The sequence below is a fragment of the Gossypium hirsutum genome, chromosome A08 (genome assembly GCF_007990345.1).
Source record: "Gossypium hirsutum isolate 1008001.06 chromosome A08, Gossypium_hirsutum_v2.1, whole genome shotgun sequence".
Taxonomy (NCBI): Eukaryota; Viridiplantae; Streptophyta; class Magnoliopsida; order Malvales; family Malvaceae; genus Gossypium; species Gossypium hirsutum.
In genome coordinates, this window is record NC_053431.1 from 108,143,433 (window position 1) to 108,161,721 (window position 18,289).

At 38.0% G+C, this 18,289-nt stretch overlaps 2 non-coding genes across 2 annotated transcripts; one reads left to right on the forward strand and one right to left on the reverse strand.

The window, feature by feature from the left end:
• Nucleotides 1-3,637: 3,637 nt before the first annotated feature.
• LOC121205127 (small nucleolar RNA R71) lies at nt 3,638-3,744 on the reverse strand. Its single transcript, XR_005900211.1, has one exon. It is a non-coding gene; the product is annotated as a small nucleolar RNA R71 (small nucleolar RNA).
• A 9,822-nt stretch (nt 3,745-13,566) lies between these two features.
• On the forward strand, nt 13,567-13,673 carry LOC121205829 (small nucleolar RNA R71). The gene has a single exon (XR_005900902.1). It is a non-coding gene; the product is annotated as a small nucleolar RNA R71 (small nucleolar RNA).
• The last annotated feature ends 4,616 nt before the right edge of the window (nt 13,674-18,289 follow it).

The following is an 18,289-nucleotide window of genomic DNA, read 5'->3' on the forward strand; positions in this document are numbered from 1 at the left end:
TAGCATTGTTTGTCGGATAAGCTTCAGCTTCGACCCACTTGGACACATAGTTTACTGCTACCAATATATACTTGTGACCAAAAGATAAAGGGAAAGAACCAAGAAAGTCAATATCCCATACATCAAATAATTCTACCTCGATGATGTTTGTTCGAGGCATCTCATTTCTGTTGGTGATATTTCCAACCCTTTGACATCGGTCAAAACTCTTTACGTACGTGTATGCATCCTTGAATAGTGTTGGCCAAAAGAATCTGACTTGCAATACTTTGGCTGCTGTACGAGTACCTCCGAAGTGTCCCCACTCGAAGCTGAGTGACAATGGTATAAAATCTTTTGTACTTCATCTTCTGCCACACATTTCCTGATCATTTGATCTGTACACTTTTTAAACAAATATGGTTGTTCCCAGAAATAGTACTTAACATCGTGAAGAAACTTCCTTCTTTATTGATAAGTCTTATCAATTGGCATCAAACCACAAGCTAAATAGTTAGCAATATCAGTAAACCAAGGGGTACTATGGACATGACTTACCTTTAGTATGTGTTCATCTGGAAACGTTTCTTGAATTGGTATAATAGGAGAATTCCCTTCTTGAGGCTCCAATGTGGACAAGTGATCTGCTACTTGGTTTTCTACTTCCTTTCGATCTTGAATTTCTAGATTGAACTCTTGTAGTAGAAGCACCCACCGGATTAGTCTCGGCTTAACATCTTTCTTGGAAAGTAAGTACTTGATTGCCGAGTGGTCCGTATAAATAGTTACTTTGGTATCTACAAGGTAAGATCGAAGCTTGTCAAAAGCAAATACAATAGCAAGTAACTCTTTTTTTGTTATCGTATAGTTCAGTTGAGCTCCTGTAAGAGTCCGGCTTGCATAGTAGATGGGATGAAAAAATTTGTTCCTTCGTTGGCCCATAATAGCTTCTATCGCGAAATTGCTTGCGTCACACATTAATTCAAATGGTAGATCCCAGTCTGGTGTGACAATTATGGTGCCGTAACTAATTGACTCTTCAAATCATTGAAAGCCTTTAAGCATTCATCATCGAACTTGAACGTCGTGTCCTTCTCCAATAACTTGCGTAAAGGTTTAGCAATTTTGGAGAAGTCCTTGATAAATCTTCAATAAAACGCGGCATGACCCAAGAAGCTCCTAACACCTTTTACAGATGTCGGAGGTGGGAGTTTCTCGATAACATCTACCTTTGCTTTATCTACCTCGATTCCATGTCTTGTTATCTGATGCCCTAGAACAATCCCTTCTCGTACCATGAAATGAAACTTTTCCCAGTTAAGTACTAGGTTTGTTTTTTCGCATCGTCTTAGTACCTTAGCTAGATTGGCTAAGCAATCATCGTAAGTATCTCCGAACACTGAAAAGTCATCCACAAAAACTTCCAAGTGCTTTTCAACCATGTCAGTAAAAATAGACATCATACATCTTTGAAATGTAGCAGGTGCATTACATAAACCAAATGGCATGCGTCTAAATGAAAATGTACCGTACGGGTAGGTGAACGTTATCTTGTGCTGATCTTCTGGTGATACTGTAATCTGGTTATACCCCGAGTATCCATCGAGAAAACAATAATAGTTGATAAACCGTAAATTATACATATTTTTACCCCATGTTTAACTCATTTTATGGATGATTTCCCATTAGAATTGATGAATTAGATCCTCCTAATGCTTTAATTTCATGTTTTATACTTAGGAGAGCACAGGAGAGCGAAAGAAACGAGAAACGGGCCAAAAATGGAGAAAATAGGCCAAAGTATGAAATCAACACGGCCTGGACTTCCTCGCATGGGCAGACCACACGGCCGTGTCAATTGGGCAGGCTCGAACGCGGCCTGAAGTAATCGAACACGGGCGTGTGCCACGGGAGTGTCCCTGCCGAGCCCAAGTTGAGTCCAATTCGAAAAAGGATAATTTTGAGGGCTTCTAGGCATTCCAAAGCCTATAAATACACCTTAGAAGAGGAGAAAATGGGGCACATAGAATAGGGGGTAAGGAATTACTCCAAGGAAGCCAATTAATTCATATCAGAAGCCAGATTCATCATCAAGACAGAAGATCTCTCCTCAATTCCCTTCAGGAGTTTGGGTTTCTTTATGTTTTGTATTCTTTATTTTTCTGAGATGTTTCTTATTTAGTTATGAACTAAATCCCTAAATACTTAAGGGGAATGAAACCTAAGACGAATCTTGTTATTATTTTCTGAATTGTATGATAAATATTTAACTTGTTTTTAATCATGTGTTCTTAATTCTTGTTTTGATATCCTAGGATACTGATTCAAGATAAGCTCTTATTCAGAGGAGGAATAGAACCTGGCTAAGAGTACATTTATCATAATTAAGCGGAGTTGATTGCGCGCCTAGACATAGGATGACAAGATTTTGCCGGATTAGGGTGAAACCTAATAAGGGAATCCATAGATCGAGTTAATGCAACCCTAGAGTGTTAATTAGAGAAAAGTCTCGGTTATTCAATCTAGGGATTAGGCGTTATTAGTCTTGAATAGGGATAATAAAATAACTTAGGGATCTCTACGGGAAAAGTTGAATGAATAATTCGTCTGATTCGGAGCCAGAATAACAAGTAAAGTCTAGGTGGATTTTTCCTTAGGTATTGTATTAAGTCAATCGATTTTTCCCAAAAGCAATTTCCCAATTCTTTTCTCTGTGAGTTCTTAGTTTAGATAATTAGTTAATTAAAACAAAACCCTATTATTCTTAGGCTAGATAATAAAAAGACAGTTATTACTAGTACTTTTAGTTCCTTTGGGTTCGACAATCCGGCCTTGCTAAAACTATACTACTGTTCGATAGGTACACTTGCCTACATCGCGATAATAGTTAGTTTCAAGAACGATTAATTATAAATATTTAAAACCTATCACAAAATAACGCGATCAAGTTTTTGGCACCGTTGCCGGGGAACTAAGATATTAGGAACGCTCAATTTTTATTACTTTAGCCATTTATTTTTCTTGCAATTTAATTTAATTTAATTATTATTATTATTTATTAACCTACTCTTTCTTTCTCTTAGCAGGTTTTCATAGTTTGTGACTAGAAGAAACCCGTCAGGGCCACTACTTTTGATGAAGAAATCGATCGCACAGTTTGTAGAAACCAAAGAGAAATAAGACAAAGCTTAAGATACACAGAAAACGAGCAAGAAGACGATACTCAACCCCCAACCGAAGAGATGGCTGAAAACAAAGGCAATCAGCTACCTCCTGCAATTGCGGTTAATCAAAATCCTACTCCACATACTATGTATGATTATGCTAAACCCTCTTTAGCAGGAATTGAATCGAGCATAGTTAGACCTGCTGTAGCTGCAGATACTTTTGAATTAAAACCTAACACTAGCAATTTGTTCAGTTTGATGGTTTGCAGGATGAGGATCCCAACGCTCATTTAGCCAACTTTTTAGAACTATGTGATACATTTAAAATCAATGGCGTTTCTGATGATGCCATTCGTCTTCGGTTGTTTTCCTTTTCATTGAGGAACAAAGCTAAACAGTGGTTGAACTTGTTACCACGAGGATCAATTACTACTTGGGAACAAATGACCGAAATTTTTTTACTAAAATATTTTCTGCTGGCTAAATCGGCTAAATTTCGTAATGATATCTCTTCTTTTGTGCAGATGGATTTAGAAACACTCTACGATGCATGGGAAACATACAAGGACCTTTTGAGAAGGTGCCCTCACCATGGGTTATCGCTTTGGCTCCAAGTACAAACATTTCACAATGGTCTGAATCCTTCGACTTGGCAAATGGTTGACGCAACGGCGGGCGGACCATCAACAATAAAACACCGGAAGATGCCTATGAGTTTATAGATGAGATGTCACTGAATAACTATCAGTGGCAAGTCATGAGGACAAAGCTAACGAAAACAGCCGGCGTTTATAACGTCGATTCGATCACCATGCTCTCTAATCAGGTAGAACTCTTAAATAAAAAGATTGATGGTTTTCTTAATTCTTCACAGGTTCACCCAGTAATGTAGTGCGAAGCAAGTGGAAGTGGAACAAACCATTCGGAATACCAACCTTATGGCCACAACATGGATAACGAGCAATTAAATTACATGGGTAATAATCCTCGACCTCAAAACAATCCATATAGTAACACTTATAATGCAAGTTGGAGGAACCACCCCAATTTCTCATGGGTGGTCAGGGAAATCAAAGAGCACAACAACCTCCGGGCTACCAACAGCCACCCTACCAACAGGAAAAGAAGCCAAACCTTGAAGAGATGCTCTCAAAGTTTATTTCGGCGTCGAAAACTCATTTTCAGAATACTGAGACATCACTTAAGAATCAACAACCGTCAATCCAAGGGCTCGAGACTCAGGTAGGCCAGCTTTCCAAACTAATTTCAAAACGACCACAAGGTAGTTTGCCAAGTAATACTGAACCTAACCCAAGGGAACAGCTCAACGCAATTAATATTGAAGATGACAAAGGAGTCGTTGAGCCTAAACCAGAATCGAGGCACGAAACTGTGGTAAGCAAAGGTCAAAGTGAGGTAGATTATAATGAAAACAAACCAGTGACTGTCGAATATAAACCTCGTGTGCCATACCCTAACGCGACAAGGAAAGACCGCTCAAACGAACAATTTGGTAAATTCCTTAAACTCTTGAAAAAAATTATATATTAACTTACCGTTTATTGAAGCTCTATCACAGATGCCAAACGCAATCAAATTTTTAAGGGAGCTTTTAGTAAATAAGCGAAAGTTGGACGAGGCGTCGCATGTGGAACTGAACGTAGTTTGCTCGGCCATTCTCCAAAATAAACTACCCAACAAACTCAAAGACCCAGGGAGCTTTACTATTCCTTGCTTAATTGGTAGTTTAGATATTAATTATGCATTGGCTGATCTAGGGGCTAGTATCAACGTCATGCCTTACAAAATGTTTAAGCAACTAGGTCTCGGGAAACCCAAACAGACTAGGATAAGCATTCAATTAATAGATAAAACTATAAGATTCTCTAGAGGTATTATTGAAGATGTGTTAGTTAAAATCAATAAATTTATATTTCCCATTGACTTTATTGTTCTAGACATAGAAGAGAATAACAACACTCCCTTAATACTAAGAAGGCCCTTTTTAGCAACTGCTAAAACTATCATTGATGTTGGCACATGTGAACTCACACTCCAGGTGGGAGACGAAACAATCACCCTTCAAGCTCGCAATTCTGGCAACACATCAGAGATTGAAGGTAATTATTTAAACCATCCTACTAAAACTAACAATATAGTGCAACCTACTTTGCAGAAAGTGAGCCTGAAGGAAGCATACGAGTCATTCTCAAGCAATAATAAAGGACCTGTTCATGAAGATCGAAGACTACAAATCGAGGAACTCGATGAATGGCGGACACACAAACCAAGAACACCTGGCAAATCGAAACTACGCCAAAACGAGGTTGATACCTCTTCAAATCAACTTAAGGTTGGTGATAAGGTCTTATTAAATGCCGCAGATCCCCACATCATCACGACCACACCGATTGAGGAAATCCCTCTTACGGTACTCAGTATTTTTCCATTAGGTACAGTGGAGGTGAGTCATCCCAAGTTTGGCACTTTTAAGGTAAACAACACCCGTTTAAAACCTTATTTTGATGAGATTGATAGTAGGAATGAGGAGAATAAACTCCTCAAATCACCATGACGATTCAAACGGAGAGGTAAGTCGAGCTTAGACTATAAATAAACGCTTCTCGGGAGGCAACCCGAGCACTAACAATATTAATTTCTTTAAATTTTGGTATTTAACTCCTAACTTACTAATAGAAATCTTGAATACAGGTGTCTGCACAGAGACACAGCCGAGCACATGGGCGTGCTTAAGGTCGTGTGAAAACAGGGCAAAAGATTTCTCCAACACTGGCTACGATTAAATGCCGCGGTCGTGTTATATGGCCATGGTCGAGCCTGGCACGCCCGTGTGGACGAACCGTGGTGAACTTATTAAAACAACAAGGGCGTGCGACATACTCATGTCTAACACCCGTGGTTGGACCTGTCAAATTAACATGGGCATAGGGCTTGCACACACGGGCATGGGAGAAACGAACGAAGCTAGACACAGCCGTGCGACACGGCCGTGTGAACTCACACACCTGAGGAATATGGGCGTGTACTAAATGTCAGACGCGCCCAAATTTGAAATTCGCGAATCACACTGGCTGAAATTGGGGAACAGGGGCGTGTGCCATGGCCGTGTGCCCCAAGATCTATAAATACCCTGTACTATTCACTTTCTTCCCCATTCAAAAACCCTAACCCTAGCCGCTGCAACTCCACACGGACCCCCTGCCACACCCGTGCGCCGCTTACAACTCCATTCTCGACGCCCACTCTCTTCCCTTAGCGTTTGTTTACTCCTTTTTCTTTATTTCACTGATTTATAATGCTATTTATCATATTAATCTATGTTTTTCATGTTATTTCCATATTGATAATCACATAAATTTCATTTATCAAACAAGTTATCATCTTTCTCATGTTTAAAATCTTACTTATTACATGATTCCTACACTTCATGTAATTAGTTAGAAGTAAATATTCATGGCTAGGATAGTTGAAATAATCATGCATATTGTGTTGACATCTCTTTTCATTCATATAGTATTTTGCATTCCATTCCTTGCCATTTTTACTTATATCACCATGCTCATGCCACATCGAAATGGGTCATTAAACTTATGGTTTTAATTTAGTAATTGTGGCTGAATATATTCATGCATTTTCCTTTTCGAATTTAGTCGCATTCCTTTTATATATTATAAATTGCCCATTCATCAAAAAGATGAATTGATGTTTCCACTTGTAGGTACAGAATGTCGTCTTCAAGAAGAAAGAAAACCGTCGTACTTGCTTCAAAGAAGAGGAATGGAGCATCCTCTTCCGCAGGTCCAACCGCGGAAATTTGTCACCCTCTCCTGCAGTTCCCCCGAGGGCCCCAAGAAGAGATTTTTCAAATACTTCGGGCTTGACCCTTAATTGTGGGCCACTGCATCGACTGGGCTGCCATAGAACAAGTTCAGATGGCTGACGCGATTCGGGCTCTCTTAACCACCGACCCTTGGGAGCTGTTCTTCGGGATTATCGAGCCGACATACCTCGAGCTCACAATAGAACTTTACTCAACGTTCCATCTTCAAACCGTAATGACACAATACGATAATCTTGGCACGGTCCAGTTTCGCTTAGGTGGGTTAATCTGCTAGTTAAGCGTCCCAGAGTTTGGTGCTGCACTAGGCTTATATACGGAGGAGTTCAAGGAGGAGAATAAACTATATGCTCTCAGTCTCCACATACATTTCTCTCCCTCGAAGTGCTGACACACTTTGGCCCGTAGAACGGCCTCGTACAATCCTAGCCGCCCCAAGGCATCAGTTCTCCCACCGTCCCTGAGGTACTTACATACTATTTTAGCTCACACGATTACAGGGAGGCAAGAGAGCACTGGCATCATCAACACCCACGACGTCTACTTCTTATGGTATATGTCGCAAGGGCACGTCATTGACCTTGTCTATTTCATCGTCCTTGCGATTCAGCACCAGACGGAGTGGCATCGGAAGGGGGCCATCTCTATTAGCCCCTATGTGACCCGGCTAGCTCGACAGTTCGGGCTTCTCAACATCGCGGCCCAAGAATCATCCCTCACCCTCATCTGCCAGATGTCTCCACAAGGTATCTCGAGCATGCTTAGCATGAGGATGATTGAGAGGCGCCGAGGAATCTATCCTCCCAGTACCGTCTCGCCCAATCTATCGAGGAGGAAGCCTACGAGGACATTCCTGAAGATGTCCCCCTACAGCACGAGGGCCTACCAACTCAGCCACCACCACCGTCTCATCCAATTCATGCGGCAGCTTCATATGCTGACATTTCTGAGCGCCTCACTCGATTCGAGCAGCAGTATTTTCAATGATTTGACAACATTGATGCTACTCTATAGCAGATTTGTCAGCACCTCCACATCTCATTGCCAGTCCCACCTCGCGAACCATCCAGCGATGAAGATGTTTAGAAATATTCATTTCTTATTTTATGTTTTTAATTTTTATTGAGACTACTTTTTATTTTTATTAGATTTTAAAATTTTTAATTTTAACTATTAAATTCTGTTATTTCTTTTTGAGTAATTATTCTTCCTAATATCCCCTAAAAAGTTCTTGATTTTATCACATTTATATAAAGCTCTTAAGCTCATTGTCACATAGGAACTAAAACTCCACCGGGAAAAGGTTCTCCGCTACTGTCATTTCCTGATTGACCACGACCATAGCTACCACTAGATATAATATTCTTTTGGCGCAGGACTTATGGTCTAATGAACCTCTACGACTGCCGGAGTATCCTCCTCCACTCTCGAACCGATTCCTCTCCAGAACTCCAGTTCGAGGATTTCATTATACAGGAAGTTTCACTTCTCTCCCTATCTTATTTTTATACTCTAATATTTATATTTGTACATTGAGGGCAATGTACATCTTAAGTGTGGGGGGTATTTATTTCATTATCAGAAAAATCCCTGAATAATTACCTTGTTCTCTTGAAAAGCTCTCATATCATATTTAGGATAAATTTTAATTGATTTATGATTTTGATTGATATATCTTGAATTAAAACATAGGCATTTATGCATTAATTGTTTAAACTTTAAGACATTAGAGAATCGAGCATGATAATTTGATTTTTAAGAATTTAAAATTATAGGTTGTTTCCCCAAGTCTAGGTATGACTTTGAATTGGAACTCACGAGTCTAAACATCAAAAAGCTATAATTTTTTGTGAGATTTTTGAGCCTTTTGAGCATCTATTAATTCTTTTATGCTCACTTTTATTATTGCTTTGAGTGTGTCAGTATTGAACTGTTATTCTAGAACTTGCTTGATTATGCATGTCCAGACCACACCATTTGATTTGGTATATCAAAATGATTAAGGCACTTAGGATTAACCCACTCATGCCATGAAAAGCCTACCTCCACAATTAACCCTTAGTAATCTCCCTTAAGCCTAACAAGCCATTTCTTGTATTACCCTTAATATTAACCTTTAACCCATTATTGTTGAAATCCCCTAATTTAATCCCTATTTTTGTCGAGATTTGAGTTGTGGAAATTGCTTAGCTATGTCTTGTTTGTAATAAGTTAGTCTATGAATATTTAACTTGTTCTTAAAAAAAAAAACTATGTATATATATTAGTAATTCCATATTTTGAGAAGAAGCTCTGTTGTACGCAAGTGAAGATTAACTCTTTTTCTAGTTAGGCAATTTTTCAATTCAATCTCGATTCTAACCCTTTCTTTCAGCTTGTGACCACACCCCCTAACCAAGCCGCACTACAACCCTCTAAAGACATTTTGATTGATGTATCATCTTAAATTATAGTGGTAGAGATTTGATTTTCATGCAAGCCTATGGTAATGATTTTTCATTATTGACTATTGAGTGCTTCATTTATTATCCTTAAACACTTCGAATAATTTGAGTGAATCTTTAGTGAGGATGTGAAAACTCTGTGATATTCTGAATCAAAGGTAATTATTTAGATGCAGAGAGACACCTATGTTTGCATGATTAAATACTCAACTTGGAATGTTTGAAACTTTTATATTCTTTTAGTTGCGTTCTCAATGTATGATTACCTATGGATTATTTTGAGATATTATCAATAAGAATTATGAGTTGAGGATAATTTATTTTGATTATGAGTGGAGGATTTTGCTTGAGGACAAGCAAATGCTTAAGTGCGGGGGAATTTGATAAACTGTAAATTATACATATTTTTATCCCATGTTTAACTCATTTTATGGATGATTTCTCATTAAAATTGGCGAATTTGATGCTCCTAATGCTTTAATTTCATGGTTTATACTTAGGAGAGCATAGGAGAGTGAAAGGAACGAGAAACAGGCTAAAAACAGAGAAAATGGGCCAAAGTACAAAATCAACACGGGCAGACCACACGGCCGTGTCAATTTGGCAGGCTCAAACACGGCCTGAAGTAATCGAACACCGGCGTGTGCCACGGGCGTGTCCCTGCCGAGCCCAAGTTGAGTCCAATTCGGAAAAGGCTAACTTTGAGGGCTTCTAGGCATTTCAAAGCCTATAAATACACCCTGGCAGAGGAGAAAAGGGGGCACACAAAATAGGGAGTAAGGAATTACTCCAAGGAAGCCGATTCATTCATCTCAGACGCCGGATTCATCATCAAGATTGAAGATCTCTCCTCAATTCCTCTTCAAGAGTTTTGGGTTTTCTTTATGTTTTGTATTCTTTATTTTTCTGAGATGTTTTCTTATTTAGTTATGAACTAAATCCCCTAAATACCCAAGGGGAATGAAACCTAAGATGAATCTTGTTATTATTTTCTGAATTGTATGATAAATATTAACTTGTTCTTAATTATGTGTTCTTAATTCTTGTTTTGATATCCTAGGATACTGATTCAAGATAAGCTCTTATTCAGAGGAGGAATAGACCCTGGCTAAGAGTACATTTATCATAATTAAGTGGAGTTGATTGCGCGCTTAGACATAGGGTGACAAGATTTTGTCAGATTAGGGTGAAACCTAATAAGGGGATCCATAGATCGAGTTAATGCAACCCTAGAGTGTTAATTAGAGAAAAGTGTCAGTTATTCAATCTAAGGATTAGACGTTATTAGTCTTGAATAGGGATAATAACATAACTTAGGGGTCTCTACGGAACAAGTTGAATGAATAATTCGTCCGATTCAGAGCCAAAATAACAAGTAAAGTCTAGGTGGATTTTTCCCTAGGTATTGTCTTAAGTCAATCGATTTTTCCCAAAAAAATTCCCCAATTCTTTTCTCTGTGAATTCTTAGTTTAGATAATTAGTTAATTAAAACAAAACCCCATTATTCTTAGGCTAGATAATAAAAAGACACTCATTATTAGTACTTTTAGTTCTTTTGGGTTCGACAATCTGGTCTTGCTAAAACTATACTACTGTTCGATAGGTACACTTGCCTACATCGCGAAAATAGTTAGTTTTAAGAATGATTAATTATAAATATTTAAAACCTATCACGAAATAACGCGATCAATAGTCTCGCCCAGCGAGTCTATCCGGCATCTGGTCCAAGAACAGCAAAAGAAAACGATCTTTCCTAGTCGCTTTGTTCAGTTTCTAGTAATCGATGCAAATCTTCTATCCCGTAACTGTTTTAGTTGGTATCAACTCGTTATTCTTGTTCTCTATGATTGTGATACCTCCCTTCCTTGGCAAGAACTGGACTGGACTTACCCACGAACTGTCTGAGATGGGATAAATGATACCCGCATCTAACCACTTAATAATCTTCTTTTTCACCACGTCTTTCATGATGGGGTTCAGTCTTCGTTGTCCTTCAATCGTCCCTTTTTCTCCATCTTCTAAGATAATCTTGTGCGTACATACAGATAGACTAATACCGCGGATATCGACTATGGTCCATCCGATAGCTTTCTTGAATTGTTTCAACACCAAGATGAGTTTCTCTTCTTGCTCAGTAGTTAATTCTGTTGAAACAATCACAGGCAAAGTAGAAGCGTTACCTAAATAAACATATTTCAAATGTGAGGGTAGTACCTTTAGTTCTAACTTAGGTGGCTCCTTGATTGACGCTTTTGGTTGGGCATACTCCCTTTTCTCTAACTCCAAAGATTCAAAGAGGGATTACGGATTAAACCCCCTTTGATTAACTTCTAACAAAGCTAAATATCCATCTTCCTCTTCATCATTTGGAGGATCTGATGTCAGAATTTGTTCTAATGGATCTTCAACATAGTTGAGCTCCTTTTCCACTATTAAATCCTCTAAATCGAATACTACAGAATAATCATCAATTGTGTCAAGAAATCGCATAGACTTAAAAACATTAAATGTTACCTGATCATCCTGAACACGCATCGTAAGCTCTCCATTCTGCACATCTATAAGGGTCTTTCCGGTTGTTAAGAACGGTTTTCCTAGGATAATCAGCACTTCTTTATCTGTTTCAAAGTCTAGGATAACAAAATCAGTAAGAAAGATAAATTTAACTACATGTACCAATACGTCATCGATTTTTCTTTCTAGATATGCTAAGGATCGATCTGCTAGTTGAAGTGTAACCGTAGTAGGTCTAACTTCACCTATCCCCAACTTCCTAAATATTGACATAGGCATCAAGTTAATACTCGCACCTAAGTCACATAATGCCTTACCACAATATGTTGCTCCAATGTTGCAAGGTATGGTAAAACATCCAAGATCCTTCAGCTTTGGGGGTAGTTTGTATTGAAGATATGCGATGCATTCCTTCGTCAGAGCTACCATCTCAAATTCTCCAAGTCTTCGTTTTTTGGACAGGATATTCTTCATAAACTTGACGTAATTCAGCATTTGTTCAAGTGCTTCAACCAACGGGATGTTGATATGAAGTTGCTTGAGCACGTCTAGAAATTTCTTGAATTGAATTTCTTGCTTTTGCTTCTGAAGCCTTTGAGGGTAGGGTGGTAGAGGTTTCTTTACTAGAACTGGTTGATTCGTTTTCTGCGGTAATTCTGCATCTAACGGAGTTGTTAGTTGATCAGAATTAGCTGGTTCTGGAATTACCTTGTCGGGTTTTGTAGATTCTGGTTCTTGTGTAACTGGAATTTCAACACTTAGTTGAACTTCCTCTGAGTCTTGAGCATCAGCTGGCTCCTTTTCAGCTTTGATAGTTTTGGGCTCTACTGTCTTTCCGCTCCTCTATGTCAACGCTTTACAATGTTCCTTCCCCAGATTCCTCAAATTCTCCGTATCACTAGGTAAAGCACCTTGTGGTCGGTTCCTGAGTTCAGTAGCCAGCTGGCCCACTTGATTCTCCAAATTCCTTAGAGTAGCATCGTTTTTTGCCATGTGTGCCTTCAATAAATTCTCTAAGCTATTGGATGACTCGGCCTAAGCTGGTTTCTGAGCTTGTTGGGAAAAACCAGGCGGATGAGTCAGTCTAGATTGAGCATAGTTGTTACTAGTTCTAGCCCCTTGGTTACTCCAGGAAAAATTTAGATGGTTTCGCCATGATGGGTTGTAGAAGTTGGATGCAGTCCTTGCCTTTCTCGATTCTGGTTACTCATGTAATATACGGATTCGGGGTTTGATGGACATTCTTCGAACAAATGTCCTTCCTCATAATAAACACAGGCTATACTCTCAAATTGGTGAGGTGGTTGGGCTGCAAAACTGCTAGACCCATTAGCGGTAAGATTCTTAAGCATTAGGGATATTGAAGATACCTAAGATGCAAGTGAAGTGAGAGCGTCCACTTCATGTATTCCAGCGACTCATTTTCCTGACGCGGCTCGATTGGTCAGCCATTGATAATTGTTACTGGTGATCCTCTCGATGATTTCGTAAGCCTCATTATAAGACTTAGAAAGGAGAGCACCGTTAACAGAAGCGTCCACTACCATCCTCGTATGAGCATTGAGACCATTATAAAATCTCTCAAGTTGGATGCAGTGTGGGATTTCGTGATGAGGGCATTTCCTTAGTAGTTCTTTGTATCATTTCCACGCCTCATACAATGATTCATCATCCATTTGATGGAAGGCAGCGATCTCGTTCCTCAATTTAGCATTCTTGCTTGGCGGGAAATACTTCATGAGGAATCTTTCGGCTAACTCTTGCCATGTAGAAATTGAGTTTGGTGGTAATGAATTCAAGCAGGCTCGAGCTCTATCCCTTAGTGAGTACGGGAACAGCTTCAATCGTAATGCATCTTTGGAAACTCCAGCTAATTTGAAAGAGTCGCTCACCTCCATAAATAGTCTTAAATGAATATGAGGATCTTCTGTAGACATTCCACTGAATTGGCCCACTGTCTGAAGCATCTGGAACATGACTGGCTTCAGCTCAAATTATTGTGCCTCGATTTCAGGTCTCCTAATACCAGGATTAAGATCGTTAAATACTGGCACAACATATTGTCTTAAGGCTATATCCCTATCGTCAGCAATAAGGATAGGATTTTGAGCAAGGTTTGCTCCATTTCCTTGATTCATATTCTCGAAATTCATTCCTTCAGTCCTTCTCTGGTTCGCTTGTCTTCTTCGCTGTCGGAAAGCTTGTGTAATCTCAAGGTGTACAGAGAGTAAGCCTATAATCTGGCCAATACTCATAAACACCTGAAATAATCACAAAAAAATTAATTAAGTTAAAAATTAAACAGAAAAATAAACCAAAATGTAAAACTAACAAATTCACAAATAATGACTTTTTGAAACAGTCCCCGGCAACGGCGCCAAAAACTTGGAACGACAGAAAAATGTGAAAGTGTACACAATCGCAACAAGTAATAAAGTGACAAGTAAATGTCAAGTTATCATACCCACAGGGACTTCAAAAGAATTATTTATGAAATTAATTGTAAAACACTTTGGTGAGGTAAAAATAATTTGGTTTTAAAACGTGGTCAAAAACTATTTAAAAACTAAGTAAATGATTAAAAATAAAACAAATGAGTTCTAGTGCACGATTTCGAATAAGATTTAATCAATAACATACTTGTGTTGGATTAATTATATTTCTTGAACTCAGAGTTACTAAACTCATGTTTACACTGTTACGAATAAATTTACAACAACCCGATAATTCACTAACTTATGAACAAATTTACATACCAACAATCCATTCATCTCTTGACCTATCCCTATGTCAATTCAACCGACTAAACAGATTCTAGCAAGTAAACATACTATTGCACATACGTACTCATTAAATTGAACCAATCTCTTGCATATCCCTATGTCAATTCAAACGATTAATTAAATCTAATAAGCATATAAAAGACTTTTTGAAGTAACAAGATATCCCTACCTTGGAACAATTTAATCACAATAATCTTGCAAGTTATGCAAGGCAATAATATCGCCAGATATATTGCTAATTTAACCTTAAGCTACCTTAGAAGAATAAACATGCACTGATTAAGTATTGTATCAACTAATTACAATTGCAATCCGTTTAAATAATTAATTCATTAGTTACCTTACAGTTGTAACGTAAGAATAACTTAGGCATGATTTTACTTAATCAAGCATCTTACCGAGGCTTATAACAGCATAAACAACATTTTAACAATTCAAGCAGGCAGAATATAATCAACCCAACACAGACATAATTTAAGAAAAATTGATTAAAATAAGCATTTCAATAGCATAAATATTCATAAACATGTTCGTCAAAACAACAACAAAAATTAAAGAGTTAGGGAACAAGAGGCAAATCCGGTGTTTCTCCGTGGCTTGACTAGTTGCTCAGTTCTTCGTTCTTTGTTGGCCTTGGCTATCAAGGTGGCTTATGAACACCTAATTGCTGCTCCAAAATGGTTGATGGACACCCCTTTCCCAAGAGAAGAAATCGGCACTTGAACAAAAGGGAATGGAATGGAAAAAATGAGAGAAAAGTGAGAGAAGGAATGAGAGAATGATGTGAAGTGAGGGATGCTTTGAATGATCAGCAAGGGGTGGCTTTTATAGCTGATTGTGGCTGCTAAAAATAGAAAATTCCAGCAGCCAAAGAGCTCTCCCTTGGCTGGCCACACACATGGCAAAGTTGAGAGTTTCAACTTTGCTATTTTAAGCTAGGGGCAAGTCTTCAAAGCCATAATTTAAGGTGGGGTTGAATGCAATTTAGAAGTCTTTTGAGGACATTTTTGCAAGCATATTTAGTCAGCTAAAATGCTGATTTGGGTCAGCATATGGATGGTTCTGGGCTACCCATTTAGTGGCTGGTTTGGTTCACTCAATCTGGCTCGACTAGTGCGGTTCAACTAGACCCTTTCTCCATAATAAATTAAAAATAATTTATTTAACCCAAATTAAATGGGGAATAAATTAAAATTAATTAAATTATGAATTAATGCACATTTCTAGACCGTCTTAGGCTAGAAATTAAAGTGCCTCGATACTTCAAATTGCTTCTCGGTTTTGTGCTTTTAGTAGTGTCAGCCGAGCCAATTTTCACCCTTTGTGCGAATCTGTCGAAAATAGTCAAAATTAGTCGAAGTTAAGTATAAAATTAAATAAATTCACCATGTTCATATTTTTAACATGACTTAATTATTTTATAATATTTAATTATTTTTCGACAAGAATTTAACATAATTTGCATGAATTTAAGAAAAATTGGGTATGAAAAAGTATATAAATTTTTGTGTTTCCAATTTCCGTACAAGGTATGGTCACTATGAGTTCTTAGTAATGCCATTCGGGTTGACAAATGCTTCAGCTGCTTTTATAGATCTCATGAATCGTATCTTTCAACTATATTTAGACTAGTTTGTAATAGTTTTTATTAATGATATACTAGTCTATTCGAAGTCAGATTCAGAGCATGATCAGTATCTCAGGATTGTACTACAAATACTACGGTAAAAACAATTGTATGTAAAGCTCAGCAAATGTGAAATTTGGTTGTCAGAGGTTGTATTCCTGGGTCATGTAGTATCTGCAGATGAAATTCGAGTTGATCCAAAGAAGATTGAAGCGATTGTACAGTGGAAACCACCAAGAAACGTATTAGAGGTACGTAGTTTTCTTGGTTTAGCTGGGTATTATAGAAGATTTGTAAATGGATTTTCGAAGATAGCTTTGTCGATGACTAAACTGCCATAAAAGAATGTACCATTTGTGTGGGATGATCAGTATCAAGAAAGTTTTGAAAAGTTGAAGCAAATGTTGACAGAGGCACCAATTTTGACGTTACCAGAATCGAGAAAGGATTTTATTGTATATAGTGATGCTTCATTAAGTGGTTTGGGCTGTGTGCTGATGCAAGAGGGGAAAGTAATAGCTTATGCATCTCGTCAGTTGAAACCACATGAGCGTAACTATCCAACTCATGATTTGGAGCTAGCAGCAGTGATTTTTGCCTTGAAGATTTGGAGACATTACTTATATAGTGAGAAATGCTATATTTATACAGATCATAAAAGTTTAAAATATCTAATTGCCCAAAAAGAATTGAATTTACGACAGAGACAGTGGATAGAAATTTTAAAAGATTATGATTATACCATAGATTATCTTCCAAGAAAAGCTAATGTAGTGGCTAACGCTTTGAGTAGAAAAGCTGCAATTTATTTATGAGCAATGTTTGCACGGCTCAGTATCTGTGATGATAGGAGTTTGATCGCTGAATTGAAAGTTAAACCAGTGATGTTTGACCATATTAAATTAGCTCAATTGAAAGATAACAAATTGTTGAAGAAAAGAGAGATGATACAAACTGGTACGGTAGAAAATTTCAGTATTGATGCACATGGATGTTTAAGGTACTGAAATTGAGTTTGTGTTCCTGCTAAATCTAAATTGAAAGAGTTAATACTCCAGGAGGCACACGATGGTTCATTTGTTTTACACCCGAGAGGCACAAAGATGTATCGGCATCTACGAGATTTGTACTGGTGGCTTGGAATGAAAAGAGATATAGTTGAATATGTTGGTAAATGTCTTACATGCTAGCGAGTAAAGACAGAACATCAGGTTCCTACTGGATTGCTTCAGCCGATAAGTATTCTTGAGTGGAAATGGGATCGCATCACAATGGATTTTGTTACGGGGTTGCCACTGTCAGCAAGCAAAAAGAATGCCATTTGGGTAATTGTTGATCGGCTTACAAAATCAGCTCACTTTATAGCAGTTAGAACAGATTGGTCATTGCAGAAGCTTGCAGAAGTTTATATTCGAGAAATTGTTAGATTGCATCGTATTCCAATATCTATAATTTCAGATCGAGATCCTCGATTTACATCAAGATTTTGGAGATAGTTAAATGAGTCATTTGGCACACGGCTTAATTTCAGTACAGCATTTCATCCACAGACTGATGGACAATCCGAACGAGTAATTCAAATATTAGAAGATATGCTTCGGGCTTGCATCATTGATTTTGAATCAGGTTGGGAACATTATTTACCTTTAACTGAATTTGTGTATAATAATAGTTTCCAATCAAGTATTCAGATGGCTCCGTATGAAGCATTGTATGGACGAAGATGTAGACCACCGGTGTGTTGGACCGAACTGAATGAAAGAAAAGTGATTGGACTGAAATTGATTCAAGAAACAGAAGAGATAGTCAAAAAAGTACAAGAGAGATTAAAAGTTGCAATTGATAGACAAAAGTCCTATATTGATTTGAAACGACGGGACATTGAGTATTCAGTTGGGGATAAAGTATTTCTTAA